This window comes from Electrophorus electricus, chromosome 13, assembly GCF_041902795.1.
Source record: "Electrophorus electricus isolate QZ-2024a chromosome 13, ASM4190279v1, whole genome shotgun sequence".
Lineage (NCBI taxonomy): Eukaryota > Metazoa > Chordata > Actinopteri > Gymnotiformes > Gymnotidae > Electrophorus > Electrophorus electricus.
Window position 1 is genome coordinate 27,372,657 of NC_137509.1, and position 19,320 is coordinate 27,391,976.

Below are 19,320 nucleotides of genomic sequence, written 5' to 3' on the forward strand. Positions count from 1 at the left end.
TCCCTTTAATTTATGTTCAAGCTATCATGCTCAAATTTGAAGTGCAGTGAATCATTAAATCAAACTATCTGTTAGAACCTGCGAATAGCAGATGCTGTAAGTTTTTATTGCATCCCTTTAATTTATGTTCAGGCTATCAGGCTCAAATTTGAAGTGCAGTGAATCATTAAATCAAACTATCTGTTAGCACCTGGGAATAGCAGATCCTGTAAGTTTTTATTGCATCACTTTAAATTACTCTCCAACTGACATTCGTGAATGTGAAGTGCAGTGATTAATAAAAAATCTGTCTGTTAGTGCCTCTGAATACCAGATGTTTTAAGCTTTTATTGCATCATTTTATTTTCCTTTCATGCTAACATTCTAGAATATCAAGTGCAGTGACTAATAAAAAAAATTGTCATATTGGTCTTTGATCATATTTACTATGAATAGGCAATTTGAGTAAGTGTTTAAGGCTTACGGCCACACTAGTTTGAGAACGCCCAATCTCATCTGACCTTTGAAGCTAAGCAAATTTGGACTTGGATAGTACTGAGGTGGGACCCTACCTAGGAATACCAGCTGCTGTAGGCTTTTCTTGCATCACTTTAATTTACATTCAAGCTGACATGCTCAAATGTGAAGTGCACTGATTAATAGAAAAAATTATCTGTTAGCACCTGGGAATAGCAGCTGCTGTAGGCTTTTCTTGCATCACTTTAATTTACTTTCAAGCTGACATGCTCAAATGTGAAGTGCAGTGATTAATAATAAAAACTATCTGTTAGCACCTGGGAATAGCATATGCTGTAGGTATTTGTTGCATCACTTTAATTTACGCTGCAACTGACATGCTTCTATGTGAAGTGCACAGATTAAATAGAAATCCTTTTGCACCAGGGAATAGCAGGTGCTTTAAGATTTTATTGCATCCCTTTAATTTATGTTCAGGCTATCAGGCTCAAATTTGAAGTGCAGTGAATCATTAAATCAAACTATCTGTTAGCACCTGGGAATAGCAGATGCTGTAAGTTTTTATTGCATCACTTTAATTTACTCTCCAACTGACATGCGTGAATGTGAAGTGCAGTGATTAATAAAAAATCTGTCTGTTAGTGCCTCTGAATCCCAGATGTTGTAAGCTTTTATTGCATCATTTTAATTTACTTTCAAGCTAACATTCTAGAATGTCAAGTGCAGTGATTAAATAAAAACAATTGTCAGATTGGTCTTTGATCATATTTGCTATGAATAGGCAATTAGAGTAAGTGTTTAAGGCTTACGGCCACACCAGTTTGAGAACGCCCAATCTCATCTGACCTTTGAAACTAAGCAAATTTGGACCTGGATAGTACTGAGGTGGGACCCTACCTAGGAATACCAGCTGCTGTAGGCTTTTCTTGCATCACTTTAATTTACTTTCAAGCTGACATGCTCAAATGTGAAGTGCAGTGATTAATAAAAAAAACTATCTGTTAGCACCTGGGAATAGCAGATGCTGTAGGTATTTGTTGCATCACTTTAATTTACTCTGCAACTGACATGCTTCTATGTGAAGTGCATAGATTAAATAGAAATCTTTTTGCACCAGGGAATAGCAGGTGCTGTAAGATTTTATTGCATCCCTTTAATTTATGTTCAAGCTATCATGCTCAAATTTGAAGTGCAGTGAATCATTAAGTCAAACTATCTGTTAGCAACTGGGAATAGCAGATGCTGTAGGTATTTGTTGCATCACTTTAATTTACTCTGCAACTGACATGCTTCTATGTGAAGTGCATAGATTAAATAGAAATCTTTTTGCACCAGGGAATAGCAGGTGCTGTAAGATTTTATTGCATCCCTTTAATTTATGTTCAAGCTATCATGCTCAAATTTGAAGTGCAGTGAATCATTAAGTCAAACTATCTGTTAGCAACTGGGAATAGCAGATGCTGTAAGTTTTTATTGCATCACTTTAATTTACTCTCCAACTGACATGCGTGAATGTGAAGTGCAGTGATTAATAAAAAATCTGTCTGTTAGTGCCTCTGAATCCCAGATGTTGTAAGCTTTTATTGCATCATTTTAATTTACTTTCAAGCTAACATTCTAGAATGTCAAGTGCAGTGATTAAATAAAAAAAATTGTCAGATTGGTCTTTGATCATATTTGCTATGAATAGGCAATTAGAGTAAGTGTTTAACGCTTACGGCCACACCAGTTTGAGAACGCCCAATCTCATCTGACCTTTGAAACTAAGCAAATTTGGACCTGGATAGTACTGAGGTGGGACCCTACCTAGGGATACCAGCTGCTGTAGGCTTTTCTTGCATCACTTTAATTTACTTTCAAGCTGACATGCTCAAATGTGAAGTGCAGTGATTAATAAAAAAAACTATCTGTTAGCACCTGGGAATAGCAGATGCTGTAGGTATTTGTTGCATCACTTTAATTTACTCTGCAACTGACATGCTTCTATGTGAAGTGCATAGATTAAATAGAAATCTTTTTGCACCAGGGAATAGCAGGTGCTCTAAGATTTTATTGCATTCCTTTAATTTATGTTCAAGCTATCATGCTCAAATTTGAAGTGCAGTGAATCATTAAATCAAACTATCTGTTAGTTTTTATTGCATCACTTTAATTTACTTTCAAGCTGACATGCTCAATTGTGAAGTGCAGTGATTAATAAAAAAAACTATCTGTTAGCACCTGGGAATAGTAGATGCTGTAGGTATTTGTTGCATCACTTTAATTTACTTTCAAGCTGACATGCTTCTATGTGCAGTGCACAGAATAAATAGAAATCTTTTTGCACCAGGGAATAGCAGGTGCTGTAAGATTTTATTGCATCCCTTTAATTTATGTTCAAGCTATCATGCTCAAATTTGAAGTGCAGTGAATCATTAAGTCAAACTATCTGTTAGCAACTGGGAATAGCAGATGCTGTAGGTATTTGTTGCATCACTTTAATTTATGTTCAAGCTATCATGCTCAAATTTGAAGTGCAGTGAATCATTAAATCAAACTATCTGTTAGCACCTGGGAATAGCAGATGCTGTAGGTATTTGTTGCATCACTTTAATTTACTCTGCAACTGACATGCTTCTATCTGAAGTGCACAGATTAAATAGAAATCTTTTTGCACCAGGGAATAGCAGGTGCTGTAAGATTTTATTGTATCCCTTTAATTTATGTTCAGGCTATCAGGCTCAAATTTGAAGTGCAGTGAATCATTAAATCAAACTATCTGTTAGCACCTGGGAATAGCAGATGCTGTAAGTTTTTATTGCATCACTTTAATTTACTCTCCAACTGACATGCGTGAATGTGAAGTGCAGTGATTAATAAAAAATCTGTCTGTTAGTGCCTCTGAATCCCAGATGTTGTAAGCTTTTATTGCATCATTTTAATTTACTTTCAAGCTAACATTCTAGAATGTCAAGTGCAGTGATTAAATAAAAAAATTTGTCAGATTGGTCTTTGATCATATTTGCTATGAATAGGCAATTAGAGTAAGTGTTTAAGGCTTACGACCACACCAGTTTGAGAACGCCCAATCTCATCTGACCTTTGAAACTAAGCAAATTTGGACCTGGATAGTACTGAGGTGGGACCCTACCTAGGAATACCAGCTGCTGTAGGCTTTTCTTGCATCACTTTAATTTACTTTCAAGCTGACATGCTCAAATGTGAAGTGCAGTGATTAATAAAAAAAACTATCTGTTAGCACCTGGGAATAGCAGATGCTGTAGGTATTTGTTGCATCACTTTAATTTACGCTGCAACTGACATGCTTCTATGTGAAGTGCACAGATTAAATAGAAATCCTTTTGCACCAGGGAATAGCAGGTGCTTTAAGATTTTATTGCATCCCTTTAATTTATGTTCAGGCTATCATGCTCAAATTTGAAGTGCAGTGAATCATTATATCAAACTATCTGTTAGCACCTGGGAATAGCAGATGCTGTAGGTATTTGTTGCATCACTTTAATTTACTCTGCAACTGACATGCTTCTATCTGAAGTGCACAGATTAAATAGAAATCTTTTTACACCAGGGAATAGCAGGTGCTGTAAGATTTTATTGTATCCCTTTAATTTATGTTCAGGCTATCAGGCTCAAATTTGAAGTGCAGTGAATCATTAAATCAAACTATCTGTTAGCACCTGGGAATAGCAGATGCTGTAAGTTTTTATTGCATCACTTTAATTTACTCTCCAACTGACATGCGTGAATGTGAAGTGCAGTGATTAATAAAAAATCTGTCTGTTAGTGCCTCTGAATCCCAGATGTTGTAAGCTTTTATTGCATCATTTTAATTTACTTTCAAGCTAACATTCTAGAATGTCAAGTGCAGTGATTAAATAAAAAAAATTGTCAGATTGGTCTTTGATCATATTTGCTATGAATAGGCAATTAGAGTAAGTGTTTAAGGCTTACGGCCACACCAGTTTGAGAACGCCCAATCTCATCTGACCTTTGAAACTAAGCAAATTTGGACCTGGATAGTAGTGAGGTGGGACCCTACCTAGAGAATACCAGCTGCTGTAGGCTTTTCTTGCATCACTTTAATTTACTTTCAAGCTGACATGCTCAAATGTGAAGTGCAGTGATTAATAAAAAAAACTATCTGTTAGCACCTGGGAATAGCAGATGCTGTAGGTATTTGTTGCATCACTTTAATTTACTCTGCAACTGACATGCTTCTATGTGAAGTGCATAGATTAAATAGAAATCTTTTTGCACCAGGGAATAGCAGGTGCTCTAAGATTTTATTGCATTCCTTTAATTTATGTTCAAGCTATCATGCTCAAATTTGAAGTGCAGTGAATCATTAAATCAAACTATCTGTTAGTTTTTATTGCATCACTTTAATTTACTTTCAAGCTGACATGCTCAATTGTGAAGTGCAGTGATTAATAAAAAAAACTATCTGTTAGCACCTGGGAATAGCAGATGCTGTAGGTATTTGTTGCATCACTTTAATTTACTTTCAAGCTGACATGCTTCTATGTGCAGTGCACAGAATAAATAGAAATCTTTTTGCACCAGGGAATAGCAGGTGCTGTAAGATTTTATTGCATCCCTTTAATTTATGTTCAAGCTATCATGCTCAAATTTGAAGTGCAGTGAATCATTAAGTCAAACTATCTGTTAGCAACTGGGAATAGCAGATGCTGTAGGTATTTGTTGCATCACTTTAATTTATGTTCAAGCTATCATGCTCAAATTTGAAGTGCAGTGAATCATTAAATCAAACTATCTGTTAGCACCTGGGAATAGCAGATGCTGTAGGTATTTGTTGCATCACTTTAATTTACTCTGCAACTGACTTGCTTCTATCTGAAGTGCACAGATTAAATAGAAATCTTTTTGCACCAGGGAATAGCAGGTGCTGTAAGATTTTATTGTATCCCTTTAATTTATGTTCAAGCTATCATGCTCAAATTTGAAGTGCAGTGAATCATTAAATCAAACTATCTGTTAGAACCTGCGAATAGCAGATGCTGTAAGTTTTTATTGCATCCCTTTAATTTATGTTCAGGCTATCAGGCTCAAATTTGAAGTGCAGTGAATCATTAAATCAAACTATCTGTTAGCACCTGGGAATAGCAGATCCTGTAAGTTTTTATTGCATCACTTTAAATTACTCTCCAACTGACATTCGTGAATGTGAAGTGCAGTGATTAATAAAAAATCTGTCTGTTAGTGCCTCTGAATACCAGATGTTTTAAGCTTTTATTGCATCATTTTATTTTCCTTTCATGCTAACATTCTAGAATATCAAGTGCAGTGACTAATAAAAAAAATTGTCATATTGGTCTTTGATCATATTTACTATGAATAGGCAATTTGAGTAAGTGTTTAAGGCTTACGGCCACACTAGTTTGAGAACGCCCAATCTCATCTGACCTTTGAAGCTAAGCAAATTTGGACTTGGATAGTACTGAGGTGGGACCCTACCTAGGAATACCAGCTGCTGTAGGCTTTTCTTGCATCACTTTAATTTACATTCAAGCTGACATGCTCAAATGTGAAGTGCACTGATTAATAGAAAAAATTATCTGTTAGCACCTGGGAATAGCAGCTGCTGTAGGCTTTTCTTGCATCACTTTAATTTACTTTCAAGCTGACATGCTCAAATGTGAAGTGCAGTGATTAATAATAAAAACTATCTGTTAGCACCTGGGAATAGCATATGCTGTAGGTATTTGTTGCATCACTTTAATTTACGCTGCAACTGACATGCTTCTATGTGAAGTGCACAGATTAAATAGAAATCCTTTTGCACCAGGGAATAGCAGGTGCTTTAAGATTTTATTGCATCCCTTTAATTTATGTTCAGGCTATCAGGCTCAAATTTGAAGTGCAGTGAATCATTAAATCAAACTATCTGTTAGCACCTGGGAATAGCAGATGCTGTAAGTTTTTATTGCATCACTTTAATTTACTCTCCAACTGACATGCGTGAATGTGAAGTGCAGTGATTAATAAAAAATCTGTCTGTTAGTGCCTCTGAATCCCAGATGTTGTAAGCTTTTATTGCATCATTTTAATTTACTTTCAAGCTAACATTCTAGAATGTCAAGTGCAGTGATTAAATAAAAACAATTGTCAGATTGGTCTTTGATCATATTTGCTATGAATAGGCAATTAGAGTAAGTGTTTAAGGCTTACGGCCACACCAGTTTGAGAACGCCCAATCTCATCTGACCTTTGAAACTAAGCAAATTTGGACCTGGATAGTACTGAGGTGGGACCCTACCTAGGAATACCAGCTGCTGTAGGCTTTTCTTGCATCACTTTAATTTACTTTCAAGCTGACATGCTCAAATGTGAAGTGCAGTGATTAATAAAAAAAACTATCTGTTAGCACCTGGGAATAGCAGATGCTGTAGGTATTTGTTGCATCACTTTAATTTACTCTGCAACTGACATGCTTCTATGTGAAGTGCATAGATTAAATAGAAATCTTTTTGCACCAGGGAATAGCAGGTGCTCTAAGATTTTATTGCATTCCTTTAATTTATGTTCAAGCTATCATGCTCAAATTTGAAGTGCAGTGAATCATTAAATCAAACTATCTGTTAGTTTTTATTGCATCACTTTAATTTACTTTCAAGCTGACATGCTCAATTGTGAAGTGCAGTGATTAATAAAAAAAACTATCTGTTAGCACCTGGGAATAGCAGATGCTGTAGGTATTTGTTGCATCACTTTAATTTACTTTCAAGCTGACATGCTTCTATGTGCAGTGCACAGAATAAATAGAAATCTTTTTGCACCAGGGAATAGCAGGTGCTGTAAGATTTTATTGCATCCCTTTAATTTATGTTCAAGCTATCATGCTCAAATTTGAAGTGCAGTGAATCATTAAGTCAAACTATCTGTTAGCAACTGGGAATAGCAGATGCTGTAGGTATTTGTTGCATCACTTTAATTTATGTTCAAGCTATCATGCTCAAATTTGAAGTGCAGTGAATCATTAAATCAAACTATCTGTTAGCACCTGGGAATAGCAGATGCTGTAGGTATTTGTTGCATCACTTTAATTTACTCTGCAACTGACATGCTTCTATCTGAAGTGCACAGATTAAATAGAAATCTTTTTGCACCAGGGAATAGCAGGTGCTGTAAGATTTTATTGTATCCCTTTAATTTATGTTCAGGCTATCAGGCTCAAATTTGAAGTGCAGTGAATCATTAAATCAAACTATCTGTTAGCACCTGGGAATAGCAGATGCTGTAAGTTTTTATTGCATCACTTTAATTTACTCTCCAACTGACATGCGTGAATGTGAAGTGCAGTGATTAATAAAAAATCTGTCTGTTAGTGCCTCTGAATCCCAGATGTTGTAAGCTTTTATTGCATCATTTTAATTTACTTTCAAGCTAACATTCTAGAATGTCAAGTGCAGTGATTAAATAAAAAAATTTGTCAGATTGGTCTTTGATCATATTTGCTATGAATAGGCAATTAGAGTAAGTGTTTAAGGCTTACGACCACACCAGTTTGAGAACGCCCAATCTCATCTGACCTTTGAAACTAAGCAAATTTGGACCTGGATAGTACTGAGGTGGGACCCTACCTAGGAATACCAGCTGCTGTAGGCTTTTCTTGCATCACTTTAATTTACTTTCAAGCTGACATGCTCAAATGTGAAGTGCAGTGATTAATAAAAAAAACTATCTGTTAGCACCTGGGAATAGCAGATGCTGTAGGTATTTGTTGCATCACTTTAATTTACGCTGCAACTGACATGCTTCTATGTGAAGTGCACAGATTAAATAGAAATCCTTTTGCACCAGGGAATAGCAGGTGCTTTAAGATTTTATTGCATCCCTTTAATTTATGTTCAGGCTATCATGCTCAAATTTGAAGTGCAGTGAATCATTATATCAAACTATCTGTTAGCACCTGGGAATAGCAGATGCTGTAGGTATTTGTTGCATCACTTTAATTTACTCTGCAACTGACATGCTTCTATCTGAAGTGCACAGATTAAATAGAAATCTTTTTACACCAGGGAATAGCAGGTGCTGTAAGATTTTATTGTATCCCTTTAATTTATGTTCAGGCTATCAGGCTCAAATTTGAAGTGCAGTGAATCATTAAATCAAACTATCTGTTAGCACCTGGGAATAGCAGATGCTGTAAGTTTTTATTGCATCACTTTAATTTACTCTCCAACTGACATGCGTGAATGTGAAGTGCAGTGATTAATAAAAAATCTGTCTGTTAGTGCCTCTGAATCCCAGATGTTGTAAGCTTTTATTGCATCATTTTAATTTACTTTCAAGCTAACATTCTAGAATGTCAAGTGCAGTGATTAAATAAAAAAAATTGTCAGATTGGTCTTTGATCATATTTGCTATGAATAGGCAATTAGAGTAAGTGTTTAAGGCTTACGGCCACACCAGTTTGAGAACGCCCAATCTCATCTGACCTTTGAAACTAAGCAAATTTGGACCTGGATAGTACTGAGGTGGGACCCTACCTAGGAATACCAGCTGCTGTAGGCTTTTCTTGCATCACTTTAATTTACTTTCAAGCTGACATGCTCAAATGTGAAGTGCAGTGATTAATAAAAAAAACTATCTGTTAGCACCTGGGAATAGCAGATGCTGTAGGTATTTGTTGCATCACTTTAATTTACTCTGCAACTGACATGCTTCTATGTGAAGTGCATAGATTAAATAGAAATCTTTTTGCACCAGGGAATAGCAGGTGCTCTAAGATTTTATTGCATTCCTTTAATTTATGTTCAAGCTATCATGCTCAAATTTGAAGTGCAGTGAATCATTAAATCAAACTATCTGTTAGTTTTTATTGCATCACTTTAATTTACTTTCAAGCTGACATGCTCAATTGTGAAGTGCAGTGATTAATAAAAAAAACTATCTGTTAGCACCTGGGAATAGCAGATGCTGTAGGTATTTGTTGCATCACTTTAATTTACTTTCAAGCTGACATGCTTCTATGTGCAGTGCACAGAATAAATAGAAATCTTTTTGCACCAGGGAATAGCAGGTGCTGTAAGATTTTATTGCATCCCTTTAATTTATGTTCAAGCTATCATGCTCAAATTTGAAGTGCAGTGAATCATTAAGTCAAACTATCTGTTAGCAACTGGGAATAGCAGATGCTGTAGGTATTTGTTGCATCACTTTAATTTATGTTCAAGCTATCATGCTCAAATTTGAAGTGCAGTGAATCATTAAATCAAACTATCTGTTAGCACCTGGGAATAGCAGATGCTGTAGGTATTTGTTGCATCACTTTAATTTACTCTGCAACTGACATGCTTCTATCTGAAGTGCACAGATTAAATAGAAATCTTTTTGCACCAGGGAATAGCAGGTGCTGTAAGATTTTATTGTATCCCTTTAATTTATGTTCAAGCTATCATGCTCAAATTTGAAGTGCAGTGAATCATTAAATCAAACTATCTGTTAGAACCTGCGAATAGCAGATGCTGTAAGTTTTTATTGCATCCCTTTAATTTATGTTCAGGCTATCAGGCTCAAATTTGAAGTGCAGTGAATCATTAAATCAAACTATCTGTTAGCACCTGGGAATAGCAGATCCTGTAAGTTTTTATTGCATCACTTTAAATTACTCTCCAACTGACATTCGTGAATGTGAAGTGCAGTGATTAATAAAAAATCTGTCTGTTAGTGCCTCTGAATACCAGATGTTTTAAGCTTTTATTGCATCATTTTATTTTCCTTTCATGCTAACATTCTAGAATATCAAGTGCAGTGACTAATAAAAAAAATTGTCATATTGGTCTTTGATCATATTTACTATGAATAGGCAATTTGAGTAAGTGTTTAAGGCTTACGGCCACACTAGTTTGAGAACGCCCAATCTCATCTGACCTTTGAAGCTAAGCAAATTTGGACTTGGATAGTACTGAGGTGGGACCCTACCTAGGAATACCAGCTGCTGTAGGCTTTTCTTGCATCACTTTAATTTACATTCAAGCTGACATGCTCAAATGTGAAGTGCACTGATTAATAGAAAAAATTATCTGTTAGCACCTGGGAATAGCAGCTACTGTAGGCTTTTCTTGCATCACTTTAATTTACTTTCAAGCTGACATGCTCAAATGTGAAGTGCAGTGATTAATAATAAAAACTATCTGTTAGCACCTGGGAATAGCATATGCTGTAGGTATTTGTTGCATCACTTTAATTTACGCTGCAACTGACATGCTTCTATGTGAAGTGCACAGATTAAATAGAAATCCTTTTGCACCAGGGAATAGCAGGTGCTTTAAGATTTTATTGCATCCCTTTAATTTATGTTCAGGCTATCAGGCTCAAATTTGAAGTGCAGTGAATCATTAAATCAAACTATCTGTTAGCACCTGGGAATAGCAGATGCTGTAAGTTTTTATTGCATCACTTTAATTTACTCTCCAACTGACATGCGTGAATGTGAAGTGCAGTGATTAATAAAAAATCTGTCTGTTAGTGCCTCTGAATCCCAGATGTTGTAAGCTTTTATTGCATCATTTTAATTTACTTTCAAGCTAACATTCTAGAATGTCAAGTGCAGTGATTAAATAAAAAAATTTGTCAGATTGGTCTTTGATCATATTTGCTATGAATAGGCAATTAGAGTAAGTGTTTAAGGCTTACGACCACACCAGTTTGAGAACGCCCAATCTCATCTGACCTTTGAAACTAAGCAAATTTGGACCTGGATAGTACTGAGGTGGGACCCTACCTAGGAATACCAGCTGCTGTAGGCTTTTCTTGCATCACTTTAATTTACTTTCAAGCTGACATGCTCAAATGTGAAGTGCAGTGATTAATAAAAAAAACTATCTGTTAGCACCTGGGAATAGCAGATGCTGTAGGTATTTGTTGCATCACTTTAATTTACGCTGCAACTGACATGCTTCTATGTGAAGTGCACAGATTAAATAGAAATCCTTTTGCACCAGGGAATAGCAGGTGCTTTAAGATTTTATTGCATCCCTTTAATTTATGTTCAGGCTATCATGCTCAAATTTGAAGTGCAGTGAATCATTATATCAAACTATCTGTTAGCACCTGGGAATAGCAGATGCTGTAGGTATTTGTTGCATCACTTTAATTTACTCTGCAACTGACATGCTTCTATCTGAAGTGCACAGATTAAATAGAAATCTTTTTACACCAGGGAATAGCAGGTGCTGTAAGATTTTATTGTATCCCTTTAATTTATGTTCAGGCTATCAGGCTCAAATTTGAAGTGCAGTGAATCATTAAATCAAACTATCTGTTAGCACCTGGGAATAGCAGATGCTGTAAGTTTTTATTGCATCACTTTAATTTACTCTCCAACTGACATGCGTGAATGTGAAGTGCAGTGATTAATAAAAAATCTGTCTGTTAGTGCCTCTGAATCCCAGATGTTGTAAGCTTTTATTGCATCATTTTAATTTACTTTCAAGCTAACATTCTAGAATGTCAAGTGCAGTGATTAAATAAAAAAAATTGTCAGATTGGTCTTTGATCATATTTGCTATGAATAGGCAATTAGAGTAAGTGTTTAAGGCTTACGGCCACACCAGTTTGAGAACGCCCAATCTCATCTGACCTTTGAAACTAAGCAAATTTGGACCTGGATAGTACTGAGGTGGGACCCTACCTAGGAATACCAGCTGCTGTAGGCTTTTCTTGCATCACTTTAATTTACTTTCAAGCTGACATGCTCAAATGTGAAGTGCAGTGATTAATAAAAAAAACTATCTGTTAGCACCTGGGAATAGCAGATGCTGTAGGTATTTGTTGCATCACTTTAATTTACTCTGCAACTGACATGCTTCTATGTGAAGTGCATAGATTAAATAGAAATCTTTTTGCACCAGGGAATAGCAGGTGCTCTAAGATTTTATTGCATTCCTTTAATTTATGTTCAAGCTATCATGCTCAAATTTGAAGTGCAGTGAATCATTAAATCAAACTATCTGTTAGTTTTTATTGCATCACTTTAATTTACTTTCAAGCTGACATGCTCAATTGTGAAGTGCAGTGATTAATAAAAAAAACTATCTGTTAGCACCTGGGAATAGCAGATGCTGTAGGTATTTGTTGCATCACTTTAATTTACTTTCAAGCTGACATGCTTCTATGTGCAGTGCACAGAATAAATAGAAATCTTTTTGCACCAGGGAATAGCAGGTGCTGTAAGATTTTATTGCATCCCTTTAATTTATGTTCAAGCTATCATGCTCAAATTTGAAGTGCAGTGAATCATTAAGTCAAACTATCTGTTAGCAACTGGGAATAGCAGATGCTGTAGGTATTTGTTGCATCACTTTAATTTATGTTCAAGCTATCATGCTCAAATTTGAAGTGCAGTGAATCATTAAATCAAACTATCTGTTAGCACCTGGGAATAGCAGATGCTGTAGGTATTTGTTGCATCACTTTAATTTACTCTGCAACTGACATGCTTCTATCTGAAGTGCACAGATTAAATAGAAATCTTTTTGCACCAGGGAATAGCAGGTGCTGTAAGATTTTATTGTATCCCTTTAATTTATGTTCAGGCTATCAGGCTCAAATTTGAAGTGCAGTGAATCATTAAATCAAACTATCTGTTAGCACCTGGGAATAGCAGATGCTGTAAGTTTTTATTGCATCACTTTAATTTACTCTCCAACTGACATGCGTGAATGTGAAGTGCAGTGATTAATTAAAAATCTGTCTGTTAGTGCCTCTGAATCCCAGATGTTGTAAGCTTTTATTGCATCATTTTAATTTACTTTCAAGCTAACATTCTAGAATGTCAAGTGCAGTGATTAAATAAAAAAATTTGTCAGATTGGTCTTTGATCATATTTGCTATGAATAGGCAATTAGAGTAAGTGTTTAAGGCTTACGACCACACCAGTTTGAGAACGCCCAATCTCATCTGACCTTTGAAACTAAGCAAATTTGGACCTGGATAGTACTGAGGTGGGACCCTACCTAGGAATACCAGCTGCTGTAGGCTTTTCTTGCATCACTTTAATTTACTTTCAAGCTGACATGCTCAAATGTGAAGTGCAGTGATTAATAAAAAAAACTATCTGTTAGCACCTGGGAATAGCAGATGCTGTAGGTATTTGTTGCATCACTTTAATTTACGCTGCAACTGACATGCTTCTATGTGAAGTGCACAGATTAAATAGAAATCCTTTTGCACCAGGGAATAGCAGGTGCTTTAAGATTTTATTGCATCCCTTTAATTTATGTTCAGGCTATCATGCTCAAATTTGAAGTGCAGTGAATCATTATATCAAACTATCTGTTAGCACCTGGGAATAGCAGATGCTGTAGGTATTTGTTGCATCACTTTAATTTACTCTGCAACTGACATGCTTCTATCTGAAGTGCACAGATTAAATAGAAATATTTTTACACCAGGGAATAGCAGGTGCTGTAAGATTTTATTGTATCCCTTTAATTTATGTTCAGGCTATCAGGCTCAAATTTGAAGTGCAGTGAATCATTAAATCAAACTATCTGTTAGCACCTGGGAATAGCAGATGCTGTAAGTTTTTATTGCATCACTTTAATTTACTCTCCAACTGACATGCGTGAATGTGAAGTGCAGTGATTAATAAAAAATCTGTCTGTTAGTGCCTCTGAATCCCAGATGTTGTAAGCTTTTATTGCATCATTTTAATTTACTTTCAAGCTAACATTCTAGAATGTCAAGTGCAGTGATTAAATAAAAAAAATTGTCAGATTGGTCTTTGATCATATTTGCTATGAATAGGCAATTAGAGTAAGTGTTTAAGGCTTACGGCCACACCAGTTTGAGAACGCCCAATCTCATCTGACCTTTGAAACTAAGCAAATTTGGACCTGGATAGTACTGAGGTGGGACCCTACCTAGGAATACCAGCTGCTGTAGGCTTTTCTTGCATCACTTTAATTTACTTTCAAGCTGACATGCTCAAATGTGAAGTGCAGTGATTAATAAAAAAAACTATCTGTTAGCACCTGGGAATAGCAGATGCTGTAGGTATTTGTTGCATCACTTTAATTTACTCTGCAACTGACATGCTTCTATGTGAAGTGCATAGATTAAATAGAAATCTTTTTGCACCAGGGAATAGCAGGTGCTCTAAGATTTTATTGCATTCCTTTAATTTATGTTCAAGCTATCATGCTCAAATTTGAAGTGCAGTGAATCATTAAATCAAACTATCTGTTAGTTTTTATTGCATCACTTTAATTTACTTTCAAGCTGACATGCTCAATTGTGAAGTGCAGTGATTAATAAAAAAAACTATCTGTTAGCACCTGGGAATAGCAGATGCTGTAGGTATTTGTTGCATCACTTTAATTTACTTTCAAGCTGACATGCTTCTATGTGCAGTGCACAGAATAAATAGAAATCTTTTTGCACCAGGGAATAGCAGGTGCTGTAAGATTTTATTGCATCCCTTTAATTTATGTTCAAGCTATCATGCTCAAATTTGAAGTGCAGTGAATCATTAAGTCAAACTATCTGTTAGCAACTGGGAATAGCAGATGCTGTAGGTATTTGTTGCATCACTTTAATTTATGTTCAAGCTATCATGCTCAAATTTGAAGTGCAGTGAATCATTAAATCAAACTATCTGTTAGCACCTGGGAATAGCAGATGCTGTAGGTATTTGTTGCATCACTTTAATTTACTCTGCAACTGACATGCTTCTATCTGAAGTGCACAGATTAAATAGAAATCTTTTTGCACCAGGGAATAGCAGGTGCTGTAAGATTTTATTGTATCCCTTTAATTTATGTTCAGGCTATCAGGCTCAAATTTGAAGTGCAGTGAATCATTAAATCAAACTATCTGTTAGCACCTGGGAATAGCAGATGCTGTAAGTTTTTATTGCATCACTTTAATTTACTCTCCAACTGACATGCGTGAATGTGAAGTGCAGTGATTAATTAAAAATCTGTCTGTTAGTGCCTCTGAATCCCAGATGTTGTAAGCTTTTATTGCATCATTTTAATTTACTTTCAAGCTAACATTCTAGAATGTCAAGTGCAGTGATTAAATAAAAAAATTTGTCAGATTGGTCTTTGATCATATTTGCTATGAATAGGCAATTAGAGTAAGTGTTTAAGGCTTACGACCACACCAGTTTGAGAACGCCCAATCTCATCTGACCTTTGAAACTAAGCAAATTTGGACCTGGATAGTACTGAGGTGGGACCCTACCTAGGAATACCAGCTGCTGTAGGCTTTTCTTGCATCACTTTAATTTACTTTCAAGCTGACATGCTCAAATGTGAAGTGCAGTGATTAATAAAAAAAACTATCTGTTAGCACCTGGGAATAGCAGATGCTGTAGGTATTTGTTGCATCACTTTAATTTACGCTGCAACTGACATGCTTCTATGTGAAGTGCACAGATTAAATAGAAATCCTTTTGCACCAGGGAATAGCAGGTGCTTTAAGATTTTATTGCATCCCTTTAATTTATGTTCAGGCTATCATGCTCAAATTTGAAGTGCAGTGAATCATTATATCAAACTATCTGTTAGCACCTGGGAATAGCAGATGCTGTAGGTATTTGTTGCATCACTTTAATTTACTCTGCAACTGACATGCTTCTATCTGAAGTGCACAGATTAAATAGAAATATTTTTACACCAGGGAATAGCAGGTGCTGTAAGATTTTATTGTATCCCTTTAATTTATGTTCAGGCTATCAGGCTCAAATTTGAAGTGCAGTGAATCATTAAATCAAACTATCTGTTAGCACCTGGGAATAGCAGATGCTGTAAGTTTTTATTGCATCACTTTAATTTACTCTCCAACTGACATGCGTGAATGTGAAGTGCAGTGATTAATAAAAAATCTGTCTGTTAGTGCCTCTGAATCCCAGATGTTGTAAGCTTTTATTGCATCATTTTAATTTACTTTCAAGCTAACATTCTAGAATGTCAAGTGCAGTGATTAAATAAAAAAAATTGTCAGATTGGTCTTTGATCATATTTGCTATGAATAGGCAATTAGAGTAAGTGTTTAAGGCTTACGGCCACACCAGTTTGAGAACGCCCAATCTCATCTGACCTTTGAAACTAAGCAAATTTGGACCTGGATAGTACTGAGGTGGGACCCTACCTAGGAATACCAGCTGCTGTAGGCTTTTCTTGCATCACTTTAATTTACTTTCAAGCTGACATGCTCAAATGTGAAGTGCAGTGATTAATAAAAAAAACTATCTGTTAGCACCTGGGAATAGCAGATGCTGTAGGTATTTGTTGCATCACTTTAATTTACTCTGCAACTGACATGCTTCTATGTGAAGTGCATAGATTAAATAGAAATCTTTTTGCACCAGGGAATAGCAGGTGCTCTAAGATTTTATTGCATTCCTTTAATTTATGTTCAAGCTATCATGCTCAAATTTGAAGTGCAGTGAATCATTAAATCAAACTATCTGTTAGTTTTTATTGCATCACTTTAATTTACTTTCAAGCTGACATGCTCAATTGTGAAGTGCAGTGATTAATAAAAAAAACTATCTGTTAGCACCTGGGAATAGCAGATGCTGTAGGTATTTGTTGCATCACTTTAATTTACTTTCAAGCTGACATGCTTCTATGTGCAGTGCACAGAATAAATAGAAATCTTTTTGCACCAGGGAATAGCAGGTGCTGTAAGATTTTATTGCATCCCTTTAATTTATGTTCAAGCTATCATGCTCAAATTTGAAGTGCAGTGAATCATTAAGTCAAACTATCTGTTAGCAACTGGGAATAGCAGATGCTGTAGGTATTTGTTGCATCACTTTAATTTATGTTCAAGCTATCATGCTCAAATTTGAAGTGCAGTGAATCATTAAATCAAACTATCTGTTAGCACCTGGGAATAGCAGATGCTGTAGGTATTTGTTGCATCACTTTAATTTACTCTGCAACTGACATGCTTCTATCTGAAGTGCACAGATTAAATAGAAATCTTTTTGCACCAGGGAATAGCAGGTGCTGTAAGATTTTATTGTATCCCTTTAATTTATGTTCAGGCTATCAGGCTCAAATTTGAAGTGCAGTGAATCATTAAATCAAACTATCTGTTAGCACCTGGGAATAGCAGATGCTGTAAGTTTTTATTGCATCACTTTAATTTACTCTCCAACTGACATGCGTGAATGTGAAGTGCAGTGATTAATTAAAAATCTGTCTGTTAGTGCCTCTGAATCCCAGATGTTGTAAGCTTTTATTGCATCATTTTAATTTACTTTCAAGCTAACATTCTAGAATGTCAAGTGCAGTGATTAAATAAAAAAATTTGTCAGATTGGTCTTTGATCATATTTGCTATGAATAGGCAATTAGAGTAAGTGTTTAAGGCTTACGACCACACCAGTTTGAGAACGCCCAATCTCATCTGACCTTTGAAACTAAGCAAATTTGGACCTGGATAGTACTGAGGTGGGACCCTACCTAGGAATACCAGCTGCTGTAGGCTTTTCTTGCATCACTTTAATTTACTTTCAAGCTGACATGCTCAAATGTGAAGTGCAGTGATTAATAAAAAAAACTATCTGTTAGCACCTGGGAATAGCAGATGCTGTAGGTATTTGTTGCATCACTTTAATTTACGCTGCAACTGACATGCTTCTATGTGAAGTGCACAGATTAAATAGAAATCCTTTTGCACCAGGGAATAGCAGGTGCTTTAAGATTTTATTGCATCCCTTTAATTTATGTTCAGGCTATCATGCTCAAATTTGAAGTGCAGTGAATCATTATATCAAACTATCTGTTAGCACCTGGGAATAGCAGATGCTGTAGGTATTTGTTGCATCACTTTAATTTACTCTGCAACTGACATGCTTCTATCTGAAGTGCACAGATTAAATAGAAATATTTTTACACCAGGGAATAGCAGGTGCTGTAAGATTTTATTGTATCCCTTTAATTTATGTTCAGGCTATCAGGCTCAAATTTGAAGTGCAGTGAATCATTAAATCAAACTATCTGTTAGCACCTGGGAATAGCAGATGCTGTAAGTTTTTATTGCATCACTTTAATTTACTCTCCAACTGACATGCGTGAATGTGAAGTGCAGTGATTAATAAAAAATCTGTCTGTTAGTGCCTCTGAATCCCAGATGTTGTAAGCTTTTATTGCATCATTTTAATTTACTTTCAAGCTAACATTCTAGAATGTCAAGTGCAGTGATTAAATAAAAAAAATTGTCAGATTGGTCTTTGATCATATTTGCTATGAATAGGCAATTAGAGTAAGTGTTTAAGGCTTACGGCCACACCAGTTTGAGAACGCCCAATCTCATCTGACCTTTGAAACTAAGCAAATTTGGACCTGGATAGTACTGAGGTGGGACCCTACCTAGGAATACCAGCTGCTGTAGGCTTTTCTTGCATCACTTTAATTTACTTTCAAGCTGACATGCTCAAATGTGAAGTGCAGTGATTAATAAAAAAAACTATCTGTTAGCACCTGGGAATAGCAGATGCTGTAGGTATTTGTTGCATCACTTTAATTTACTCTGCAACTGACATGCTTCTATGTGAAGTGCATAGATTAAATAGAAATCTTTTTGCACCAGGGAATAGCAGGTGCTCTAAGATTTTATTGCATTCCTTTAATTTATGTTCAAGCTATCATGCTCAAATTTGAAGTGCAGTGAATCATTAAATCAAACTATCTGTTAGTTTTTATTGCATCACTTTAATTTACTTTCAAGCTGACATGCTCAATTGTGAAGTGCAGTGATTAATAAAAAAAACTATCTGTTAGCACCTGGGAATAGCAGATGCTGTAGGTATTTGTTGCATCACTTTAATTTACTTTCAAGCTGACATGCTTCTATGTGCAGTGCACAGAATAAATAGAAA

General features: G+C 35.7%; 10 pseudogenes; all 10 read left to right on the plus strand.

Annotated features, from left to right (window-relative positions):
* The first annotated feature begins 457 nt into the window (after window positions 1-457).
* On the plus strand, window positions 458-576 carry LOC145645105 (5S ribosomal RNA; annotated as a pseudogene).
* A 683-nt stretch (window positions 577-1,259) lies between these two features.
* Window positions 1,260-1,378, plus strand: LOC145645772 (5S ribosomal RNA; annotated as a pseudogene).
* A 4,459-nt stretch (window positions 1,379-5,837) lies between these two features.
* Window positions 5,838-5,956, plus strand: LOC145645106 (5S ribosomal RNA; annotated as a pseudogene).
* Window positions 5,957-6,639: 683 nt separating this feature from the next.
* LOC145645773 (5S ribosomal RNA) lies at window positions 6,640-6,758 on the plus strand (annotated as a pseudogene).
* A 2,114-nt stretch (window positions 6,759-8,872) lies between these two features.
* Window positions 8,873-8,991, plus strand: LOC145645775 (5S ribosomal RNA; annotated as a pseudogene).
* A 1,316-nt stretch (window positions 8,992-10,307) lies between these two features.
* LOC145645107 (5S ribosomal RNA) lies at window positions 10,308-10,426 on the plus strand (annotated as a pseudogene).
* A 1,592-nt stretch (window positions 10,427-12,018) lies between these two features.
* On the plus strand, window positions 12,019-12,137 carry LOC145645776 (5S ribosomal RNA; annotated as a pseudogene).
* Window positions 12,138-14,251: 2,114 nt separating this feature from the next.
* Window positions 14,252-14,370, plus strand: LOC145645777 (5S ribosomal RNA; annotated as a pseudogene).
* Window positions 14,371-16,484: 2,114 nt separating this feature from the next.
* Window positions 16,485-16,603, plus strand: LOC145645778 (5S ribosomal RNA; annotated as a pseudogene).
* Window positions 16,604-18,717: 2,114 nt separating this feature from the next.
* On the plus strand, window positions 18,718-18,836 carry LOC145645779 (5S ribosomal RNA; annotated as a pseudogene).
* The last annotated feature ends 484 nt before the right edge of the window (window positions 18,837-19,320 follow it).